Source organism: Hemitrygon akajei, chromosome 3, assembly GCF_048418815.1.
Source record: "Hemitrygon akajei chromosome 3, sHemAka1.3, whole genome shotgun sequence".
In the NCBI taxonomy this organism is placed as follows: Eukaryota; Metazoa; Chordata; class Chondrichthyes; order Myliobatiformes; family Dasyatidae; genus Hemitrygon; species Hemitrygon akajei.
This window is the reverse complement of record NC_133126.1, coordinates 164,423,139-164,433,788: the sequence shown is the minus strand read 5'-3', so window position 1 is coordinate 164,433,788 and position 10,650 is coordinate 164,423,139.

Sequence of the window (10,650 nt, the reverse complement as noted above, 5' to 3'; positions counted from 1 at the left end):
CAGAGTGGAACAAGAGATTAAATGTGACTGCATCTGACCAGGATTCTGTGTTCTGTGGAAGACTGGAATGTGTTGATGCATTCCCTGCAGGTAACTAACTGGCTGTTCACTATGGTTCAGTTATGTAGCAGTTAATGTGATCTGAGCCTTGAGTTTTCCATTCAATCTTCCAAAGGTAGAAAGGGGAACCAAAAATAATAATTCAATAAACAGTTTTGCATTTTTAAAGAACTGCTTTTTTATTTATTTAATGATCAGGGCTAAAGGAGAACGATTAAAATCATCTCAGTTTCTAATAGGGAATGAAGCAGAAAGGGATTAACTTAGTTACAGTACATTGCTCAAAATGCTGGAGGAACTCAACAGGCCAGAGCATCTTTTTTTTTCTTTTTTAACATCCCTATATAAAAAAAAGAAAGAAAGAAAGAAAAAAAAGAGTGCCTGGATATTGGAAGATCCCCACATGCTCCATGGAGTTCGCAATAACTTTAATATATATATTTATTTCTTTCCCCAAATAACCAATTATTTCATCTTCGGAGCACCAAGCCAGAGCATCTTTGGAAAAGAGTAGAGTTGACGTTTCGGAACGAGACTCTTCATCAGGACTTCTGGTCTCGGTCCAAAAAGTCAACTGTTTACTCTTTTCCATAGATGCTGCCTGGCTTGCTGAGCTCCTCCAGCATTTTGAGTGTGTTAGTTGTGTGATGCATGGATCTATTTCTTTTAGAGCAATGACTCCCATCACACCCCCCCCCCTTAGCAATACGTATTGATCTGTTGTTTGCGCATGCACATTGTGCTCTCTCTCTCTCTCACTGCAAGGTTAATACACTAGTTAAAGCCATCTCCCGTGTGCTTTTATTTAATCGACACGTAGTTGTGCACAGACACAAAAAATTGGTGACGAGTACAAACCTGAATGTCAGAAAATATCACAAAGTGCATCGATAGTTACGGGACGAAACAGCGAGAGTTAAGCAGCACGAGAAAGCCGAAGGACGTGTGAGTAACAGTGAAAGACATGCTGAACTCAAAGTGGAAATAATGTGGCTCGGGCTTCATTCAGGAGAATTGACAAATTTGATAGTGCTACTGAAGGCTGGGAGTCATACATCGAGAGGGTTGAACTGTATTGTAACGCCAACTTGGAGGAGCAAATAAAAGCACCTACAATACTTAGCTTAATGGGCCCAAGGGCGTACAGTCTCTTATACAACTTAGCAACCTCTGAAATGCCAGTAAGCAAGAGTTCGATGAAATTGTTGCAATTTTACAAAATCACTTGAGCCCTGGCTTGAGCTCTCAGTAATAGCTGAGAGATTTAGATTTTACAAAAGGAACCAGTCAGGTTCCGGTGACGTCATTGTCAAGAATGGCAGCTTAAGTTATTAGCTCCTCCAGAAAAACACGTATTAAGCCCCGTTAACCCGTCAAATATAATATTTTTCAAAAAATATTTGAACTTGAAAGAGGGGCAAGAATGGAAATAAAAAAAGCGACACTGCGGAGCCTGCGGCCGAGAGGAGTGCAGCGAGCGGCTCTCCTACCCGACCGCGTGCTAGCCAGGCCTTGTTCAGGCGAAGCTGCAAATATGCTTGAAATCCTGAAAGAGATAAGGGAGTTCCGGAAAGAAATAGAGCAGCAGCTCCGTGATATTAAGTCAGAGCTCACCAGCGTTAATCAAAAAATAGCGGTGGCAGAGACTCGAATTGAGAAGGTGGAAGATCGCGTTCAAAACGTGGAACGGATACTGAGTAAGTCAATAAAAATATTACATCACCAAGAAGGTAAACTGCTTGACCTGGAGGGAAGATCACGGCGGAAAAATATCAGAATCTACAATGTTCCCGAAGGAGCGGAGGGCTCGTCTATGACGGAGTTTGTCGGACAGTTACTGCGGGACGCGCTGGATCTTCTCCCGGCTATGGAACTGGAAGTCGAAAGAGCCCACCATGCGCTCATCCGGAAACCTACCCGGGATAGAAAGCCACGCTCAATAATAATTAAATTCCTTCGGTACAGCACCAAGGCGGAGATTCTACGAAGGGCCTGGGGTAAGAAGAGAGTGTTTTTAGAGGATAAATTAATATATTTTGACCAAGATTACCCCCCCCCCCCCCCCGCGGTCCTCCAGAAACATAAAGAAAACTCTGAAGTAAAGCGAGTACTAAAGCAAAATAAGATTAGATTTCAAACTCTGTACCCTGCTAAATTTCGAGTGTTTTATGACAACGGGACGCAGTTGTACCAGACAGTGGGAGAGGGGACTACAGACATGAAGGCCAGAGGGTTGCCAGTCAGCATCACCAAAACGAGGGAAAGCCTGGCTGAGGAATTATCCCGCTCCGCTTGGGAAATAGTGCGAGAATCGAGAAGGCAGGAGACGGGAGGAGGCCGAGAGAAATATATCAGGAAGAGACCGGGAGTTTCCCAAAGACAGTCTTCACCCCCTTCAGAAGAGCCATAAGGTTTGGCTAACTTTAAAAATGTTGAGAAGCTAAACAGAAGCAAAAGTACACGGTGATATACCTATCTCAAGAAATACTTACTATAATGTGGATTTTATATTACTTAGTTGTTATTCTTTATTCGCTCACTTACTCCTTTTTCCCCACCAAAATGAGAATATATATATGTGTGCATATATGTGTATGTGTGTAATGTGAGCAGATAGAACTCAGGGTCCCCAGGTAGCAGCAATGGGAGAACCAGGTCCGGGTTTGATCACCACCCCAGCGGGGTCTGTGAGCTCAGGTACAGATTCCCAGTCAGATAGAACTCAGTGTCCCCAGGTAGCAGCAATGGGAGAAACACATTCAACTTCATACATTAAAACAAAATGGGAGAAGGAAGGAGGGATGATTATATCTGAGGAAGAATGGACAACAATATGGAGATATCAATGGAAGTGTACCAGTTCACAGAAATGGAGGGAATTTGGATGGAAAAACTTGGTAAGATATTTTATTACACCCTCTTAGAAATCCCATTATGATAGTAACCTCCCTGTTTGATGGAGAAATTGTGGAAATCAAAATGAAAAATTAGATAGATAGATAGATAGATAGATAGATAGATACTTTATTCATCCCCATGGGGAAATTCAACATTTTTTCCAATGTCCCATACACTTGTTGTAGCAAAAACTCATTACATACAATTCTTAACTCAGTAATAATATGATATGCATCTAAATCACTAACTCAAAAAGCATTAATAATAGCTTTAAAAAAAGTTCTTAAGTCCTGGCAGTTGAATTGTAAAGCCTAATGGCATTGGGGAGTATTGACCTCTTCATCCTGTCTGAGGAGCATTGCATCGACAGTAACCTGTCGCTGAAACTGCTTCTCTGTCTCTGGATGGTGCTATGTAGAGGATGTTCAGGGTTTTCCATAATTGACCGTAGCCTACTCAGCGCCCTTCGCTCAGCTACCGATGTTAAACTCTCCAGTACTTTGCCCACGACAGAGCCCGCCTTCCTTATCAGCTTATTAAGACGTGAGGCGTCCTTCTTCTTAATGCTTCCTCCCCAACACGCCACCACAAAGAAGAGGGCGCTCTCAACAACTGACCTATAGAACATCTTCAGCATCTCACTGCAGACATTGAATGACGCCAACCTTCTAAGGAAGTATCATATTTTTTGGGACTGCCCTGTTATCAAAAACTTTTGGAGGGGGATACACAATGCCCTACAAGACATCTTTAAATGTGAAATACCCTTAGAGAGTAAGACCATATATTTTGGATATATACCTCAAGAATGGTTGAAAAGAGATAAATATTTAATGAATATACTGTTGGTGGCTGGTAAAAAGACTCTTACTAGGATATGGTTATCACAGGAGAGCCCAACTTTAAATACATGGATCGAAATTACAATGGTCATTTACAAATTGGAGAAGATAACAGCATCTGTTAACCATAAGCTGGAACAATTTGATTCATACTGGGAAAAATGATTTAACTACATAATGCCTCATAGGCCTGATTTTATTCTCACAAATTAATGAATCTGTTGTAAAAAAAAAGATCACTCCCTACTTGTACATAGTTCTTTCCTTTTGCTTGTTTTTTCTTTCCACTCTTTTCTATAAGTGTATACCTCAGATAAATACTTTATGGAGATTTGTGATATATATGATTATATGAAATATATGTACAAAGTCTGAAATACATCTTATGGAAATGTTTGTTTGATGATGAACTTCAATAAAAAAATAAATTACAAAAAAAAAACAAAAGGAACCAGTCAAAAGATGAAAGCATTTCTGAATACACTGCAGAAATGCACAAACGTTCCCGGTACTGTGACTTTAGAGACGGACTTTCTGATGCATTAAGGGACAGGCTTGTATGTGGCATGCAGAGTTAAGGCACCCAAACAAGGCGACTGCCTGAAAGAGACCTAACCTTAGAACAGGCATTGACCATTGCAATATCATTAGAGACTGCAGCAAAGGATGCAGCAGAGCTACAGAAAAGGAGGTTAGAATGTGAAATGCATAAAATGTCCCTGAATGGTGCAAAAAGCCAAAGATGTTATCAATATGACCAGAACTTTTAAGACATGAATGGTTAAGAAAAATCCAACTAGACTGGCACTCAATCAAAGCTCTCAATGTGACATCAACAGGCAAGGACAGCCCAAATGGAAGCACTAACCAGAGACTGTCACAGGTGCCTAATGTTAATGAGAAAGTGTTTGAGAAGGGGATCGGTAAACTCAAAGGCATGAAGGTCAGAACTGGATGAAGCAGCATCACCGAGATTCCATAAAGCACATCCAGTGCCTTACGCACTATGTCCTAAAGTGGATGCTCAACTGCAGAGCTAGGCATCATTTGGAATTCTCTCCAGGGTTGAGTGGAGCAATTAGGCCATGCCCATTGTCCCAGTAATTAAGAAAAGGAAAGCCAGAACTATTTGCATATGTGGGAAATTCAAAGTGAGCATCAACCTGTTCTGTGCACTGTGCAGTATCCCCTGCCATGAATAATAGACATTTTTGCATCTTTGGCAGGCAGGGAGATGTTTTCAAAGGCGGACTCATCACAAGCCTATCTGCAAGTGGAGATTGATGAGTCAAGCAGGAAATTTCTCACAATCAACACTCACAAGGGACTGTTCCAGTATAATCGTCTTGTCTTTGGCATCGCATCAGCTCCAGCAATCTGGAGTAATGGATGAAGTGCTCCAAAATAGCCCAGGAACACAATGTTACCTTGATGACACCATTATGCTGGCAAGAATGATGAAGATCACCTCCCAAAGCTTGGTAAAGTGCGTAACAGGCTGAGTGAGTACGGTCTGCGCACAAAGAGAGAGAAACATGAATTTTCATAAATGAAATATCATACTGTGGACATGTCATTCACAAGCAGGGCTACATAAGTCACAAGAGAAGACTGAAGCAGTGCTACAGGCACCCAAACTGGAAAATGTGTCACAACTCACGTCTTACTTGGGCCTTGTAAACTATAATCACAAGTTTCTCCCAAACATTTCTAAGGTTCTGCATCCATTGAACACACTGTTACAGACAGGTGCAAAGCGGGAATGGTCAGAAGGATGTGAAAAAGCATTCAAAGAAACAAAGAAACTAATAACATCTGATGAACTGCTCACCCAACCTTGCCCATCAGACAGGTGCATCCCCTTATGGTATTGGAACCATTTTGTCACACACTATGAAAGATGGATCCAAATGCCCAATTGTGTTTGCTTCAAGATCACTGACAAGCACGAAATGCAACTATGCACAGATTGACCGAGAGGCCCTTAGTCTAGTATGGGGAGTAAATTACCTCTACAGACAAAAGTTTATGCTAATAACAGATCACCAGTCCCTTGTGTCCATTTTGAATCCCAGAAAGGGAATTCCAGTGATGACTGCTACCCAGTTACAACATTGGGCACTTTTCCTAGGAACCCACTCTTATGACATAGACTTCAAAATTACCAAACAACACAGCAACAGTGATGGCTTGACGCATCTTCCACTATTGGTAACTTAAGAAAACGAAGTCTTTATACTGTGACCCAACAGAAGTGTTCCACACCTCAAAGGCGGATCAGTTGCTGGTAACAAATTCCAAAATACAAATGGAAACAAGAGGTGACCTGACACTGTCAAAAGTCTATGAAATCACCAAGCAAGGATGGCCAGCTCATGATAACCCTATGTTTCCAGAGTTCTCAGCAAGACAAGACCAACTCTCAATATGTCAAAGACCACTGATGCATGGATCTCATGTTGTGGTTTCCTCTAAACTGTGCACCAGAGCGTTAGAGAATCTGCATGAAGGACAGTCAAGATGAAGAGTCTTTTCCAGAGCTATGTGTGGTTGTCAGGAATAGATGAATAGATTGAAGTCTGCTTCATCTTGAGACTTTTCTGGACTATTCATGGACTCCATGTTTCTGATTGCCGTGGATGCTCATTCGAAGTGGCCGGGGGTTATACCAAAGAAGTCAACCATCTCAGCAAAGATTGTGTCCACTCTGAGGACTATCGTCACCAGAAACAGCTTACCAGAACAAATTATGAGTGACAACAGACCACATTACATGTCAGAAGACCTCCGACTGTTCATGAAGAAAAATGGCATCAGACATTTCAAGTCAGCTCACCACCCAGCAATGAATGGGTTGGCTGAAAGGTTTATCCAAACATTGAACAAGTCCATTAAAGTGAAAGACAAGGAGGACATTTCTCTACAGCATAAGGTGGACAACTTCCTCTTTGGGTATTGGAACTCTGTTTATGCAACAGCAAATCAAACACCTGCAATGCTGTTCATGAGCAGGAATCTGAGATCTCACATAGACCTCCTGAAACCAGACCTCCAGGGGGAAGTGCGGAAGAAACAGTTCAGCCAGTTGCCAAGTGAAGCAGCAAGGAGATTCAAGATTGAACAGGAAGTCCTAGCGTGTGATTTCTGAGAAAACAAATGGACACCCAGTAGGATAGCAACAGAAACTGGACCAGTGATGTACACAGTGGATGCTGAGTTGACTGCATCCAACAAGATGGGCACATTACAGTCACTGGATTCACCTCTCAGTGATGATCATGTCACTGACAACAATGTAATGCAAGAAACCGAGACCACTGTCTTAGACCTGATGCCACTCCACAGGTCCAGGGGCACCATCCTGAAAGAAACAGCGCCACCCAAAAGACTGAACCTTTATAACTGTGAGGTTAGTTATGGACTGTTATTGTGAAACCATGTTTACTTGCAATATGGGTTTATGAAAGGGAAATTGAATGTTTTATTACCTATACAGTTATATGTTGCGTTAATCTATAGAGGGAGGAAGTGTAATGTATGGATCCATTTCTTTTAGAGCAATGTGCACTATGTATTGATCTGTTGTCAGCCCAGGCGCTGTTGTCTACACATGCGGATTGTTCCCTCTCCCTCTCTGGCTGCAATGTGAATACACCAGTTAAAGCCGGCTCCCACTTTTATTTCATCAACATGTAGTTGTGCACAGACACAACAGCTTGGATTTCCAGCCTCTGCTGATTTTCTCTCGTACAGTACGTTGCTCCTCATTAATCTTTTAGGTTACTGTGCTTAGCCTCAATTGTGGTTAATCGTCCCAAAAAGTTAAAGGCCACTGCTAAGGTAGTCTGCATGCTTTGAAGTTAGTTAGATGTTTATTGTTGAGAGATGTTCCTGTAAAGCACACTATATAGCAGTCCACAGCTTCTGACACACTGAAATCAAGTGAATACAGGCCCAGAGCCATCAAACTGTTACAGCTATATAGGACCCTGGTCAGACCCACTTGGAGTACTGTGCTCAGTTCTGGTCGCCTCACTACAGGAAGGATGTGGAAGCCATAGAAAGGGTGCAGAGGAGATTTACAAGGATGTTGCCTGGATTGGAGAGCATGCCTTATGAGAATAGGTTGAGCGAACTCGGCCTTTTCTCCTTGGAGCAACGAAGGATGAGAGGTGACCTGATAGAGGTGTACAAGATGATGAGAGGCACTGACCATGTGGATAGTCAGAGGCTTTTTCCCAGGGCTGAAATGGTTGCCACAAGAGGACACAGGTTTGAGGTGCCGGGGAGTAGGCACAGAGGAGATATCAGGGGTAAGTTTTTTCACTCGGAGAGTGGTGAGTGCGTGGAATGGACTGCCGGCAACGGTGGTGGAGTCGGATACGATAGGGTCTTTTAAGAGACTTTTGGATAGGTATATGGAGCTTAGAAAAATAGAGGGCTGTGGGTAAGCCTAGTAATTTATAAGGTAAGGACATGTTTGGCACAACTTTGTGGGTCGAAGGACCTGTATTGTGCTGTAGGTTTTCTATGTTTCTAAACTCTTCATATGCTGAGCCATTCAATGCTGGAATCATTTTCGCGAACCTCCTTTGAACCCTGTCAAAAGGTGAAACAGTTAAGGGGTATCTGATGGGCAACTTCTTCACTCAGAGAGTGGCGTAAGTGAGGAACAAATTGCCAGTGGAACACAAAATATTGGAGGAACTTGGCAGGTCAGACAATACGTGTGGAAATGACGTTTTGGGCAGAGATCCTTCATCAGGACTGGAAATGAAAAGGGATGATTGCAGAATAAAAAGATGAGGGAGGGGGAGGAGGGTAAGCAAGAAGTAATAGGTGAAGACAAATGGGTGGGAAAGGCAAAAGGGCTGGAGAAGAAGGAATCTGATAGGAGAGGAGAGTGGACCTTGGGAGAAAGGGAAGAAGGAATGGCACAAGGGGAGATGATAGGCCGGTGAGAAGAGATAAGAGGCCAGAGTGATGAGTTGAGGAAGAGGGAAGAAGGAGGGGAACAGAAAATCAAATATACTGGATGGAGAAATTAATGTCCACACTAGCAGGTTGGAGGCTACCTAGAAAGAATGTGAGGTGTTGCTCCTCCACCCTGAGAGTGGCCACAGTGTGGCAAAAGAGACGGCATGGACCAACATGATGGAACAGGAATGGGGATAGAAAGTAAAATGGTTGGCCACCAGGATAGAAGATGGAGTGGAGATCTCGACGAAGTGTCCTCCAGTTTATGTCGGGTCTAACCTTTGTAGATGAAGCCACATCGGGAGCACCTGAAACAGATTCACAGGTGAAGTGTTGCCTCACCTGGAAGTACTAAATGGAGGTGAGGGAGGAGTGAATGGGCAGGTGTCCAGGAAAGAATTAGCTCATTCAGAGGAGATGAAGGACTGAGAAAAAGGAATAGCATTTTTACAGGAGGCAGGGTGGGAAGAGGTACAGTCAGGATAGGTTTATAAAAAATGTCGGTAGAGAGTTTGTCTCCAGAGATGGAGACAGAGAGCTTTGAAAAAGGAGAGAGAGGTGTTAGAAATAGAGCAAGTAAATTCTAGGGCAGGGTGCAAGTTGGAGGCAAACTTGATGAAATTGACGAGCTCAACATGGATGCATGAAGCAGCACCGATGAAGTGCTGGAAAGTTGGAGGCATTACAAGGAAAGGCTTGGAACATGGACAGTTCTATGTAGTTAACAAAATGACAGGCATAGCTGGGACCCATGCAGGTGCCCATGGCTACACCTTGATTTTGGAGAAAGTGGGAGGAGCTGAAAGAGAAATTGTTGAACGCGAGGACCAGTTCTGCCAGACCAAAGACGGTGGTAGTGGAGCGGAGTTGGTTGGGCCTTTAGTCAAGAAAGAAGTGGAGAACTTTAAGGCCTTCTTGAGGAGGGTAGAATTGTTTAGGGACTGGATATCCATGGTGAAAATTAGGCGGTCAGAGCCAGAGAATTGAAAGTTGTTGAGGAGATGGAGAGAGAGCATGTGAAGTGTCACAGCTGTACATAGGAAGGGACTGAACCAGGGGGTATAAAATTGAATCAAGGTATGCAGACACAAAATCAATGGGGCAGGAGTATGCAGAAGCAATAAGCCAACTCAGATACAGGTAGTCAGGTTTGTGGATCTTTGGTAGGAGGTAGAAATGAGCAGTGCTATAAGTTTGGTGGCAGTGGATGGGAGATCTCCAGAGATGACGAGGGTAGCGATGGTGCAGGAGATAGTCACCTGATGGGCCAGAGTGGGATCCTTTTCAAGGGGTAAGAAAGAGGAGGCATTGGCATCGGCAAGGTAGATCAATCCACCACACTACAGTAGCCCCCTTTACTGTGGTAGATGTGGGTTCAACTGGAACATTTAAGAGAAGCTTGGACAGGAACATGAGAAAGGTATGGAGAGTTACAGTATGGTCTGGTGCATGTACATGGGACTAGACAGAAGACCAGACAGCAGACTAGATGGGACACAAGACCTGTTTTCGTGTTGTAGTTTTCTATGATTCCACGACTCTGACATTCTGAAAAGCAAAGGGAAGGGTCTTGAAAAATGAGAAAGGATGGATGGGAGGAAAAATATTGCATATGGATATTGCAATATCCATTGGTGGAAATTGAGGAGAATGATCATTAAAATACAGAGGGCAACATCAGGTAACTCTATCCTTGTCTCGAAGGACAGAGGATAACAACAGAGGGCTGAGAGGTTGATGAGATGTCATCACAGCTTTGCTAACAATACTAAAGGAGAGAACATGGAAAGATTTCAAGGCATCTGTATGAAAAGTTTCCTCAGAGCAAATACAATGGAGACAGGGAAGAGAAAGGAGTAGACTCGTTACAGGA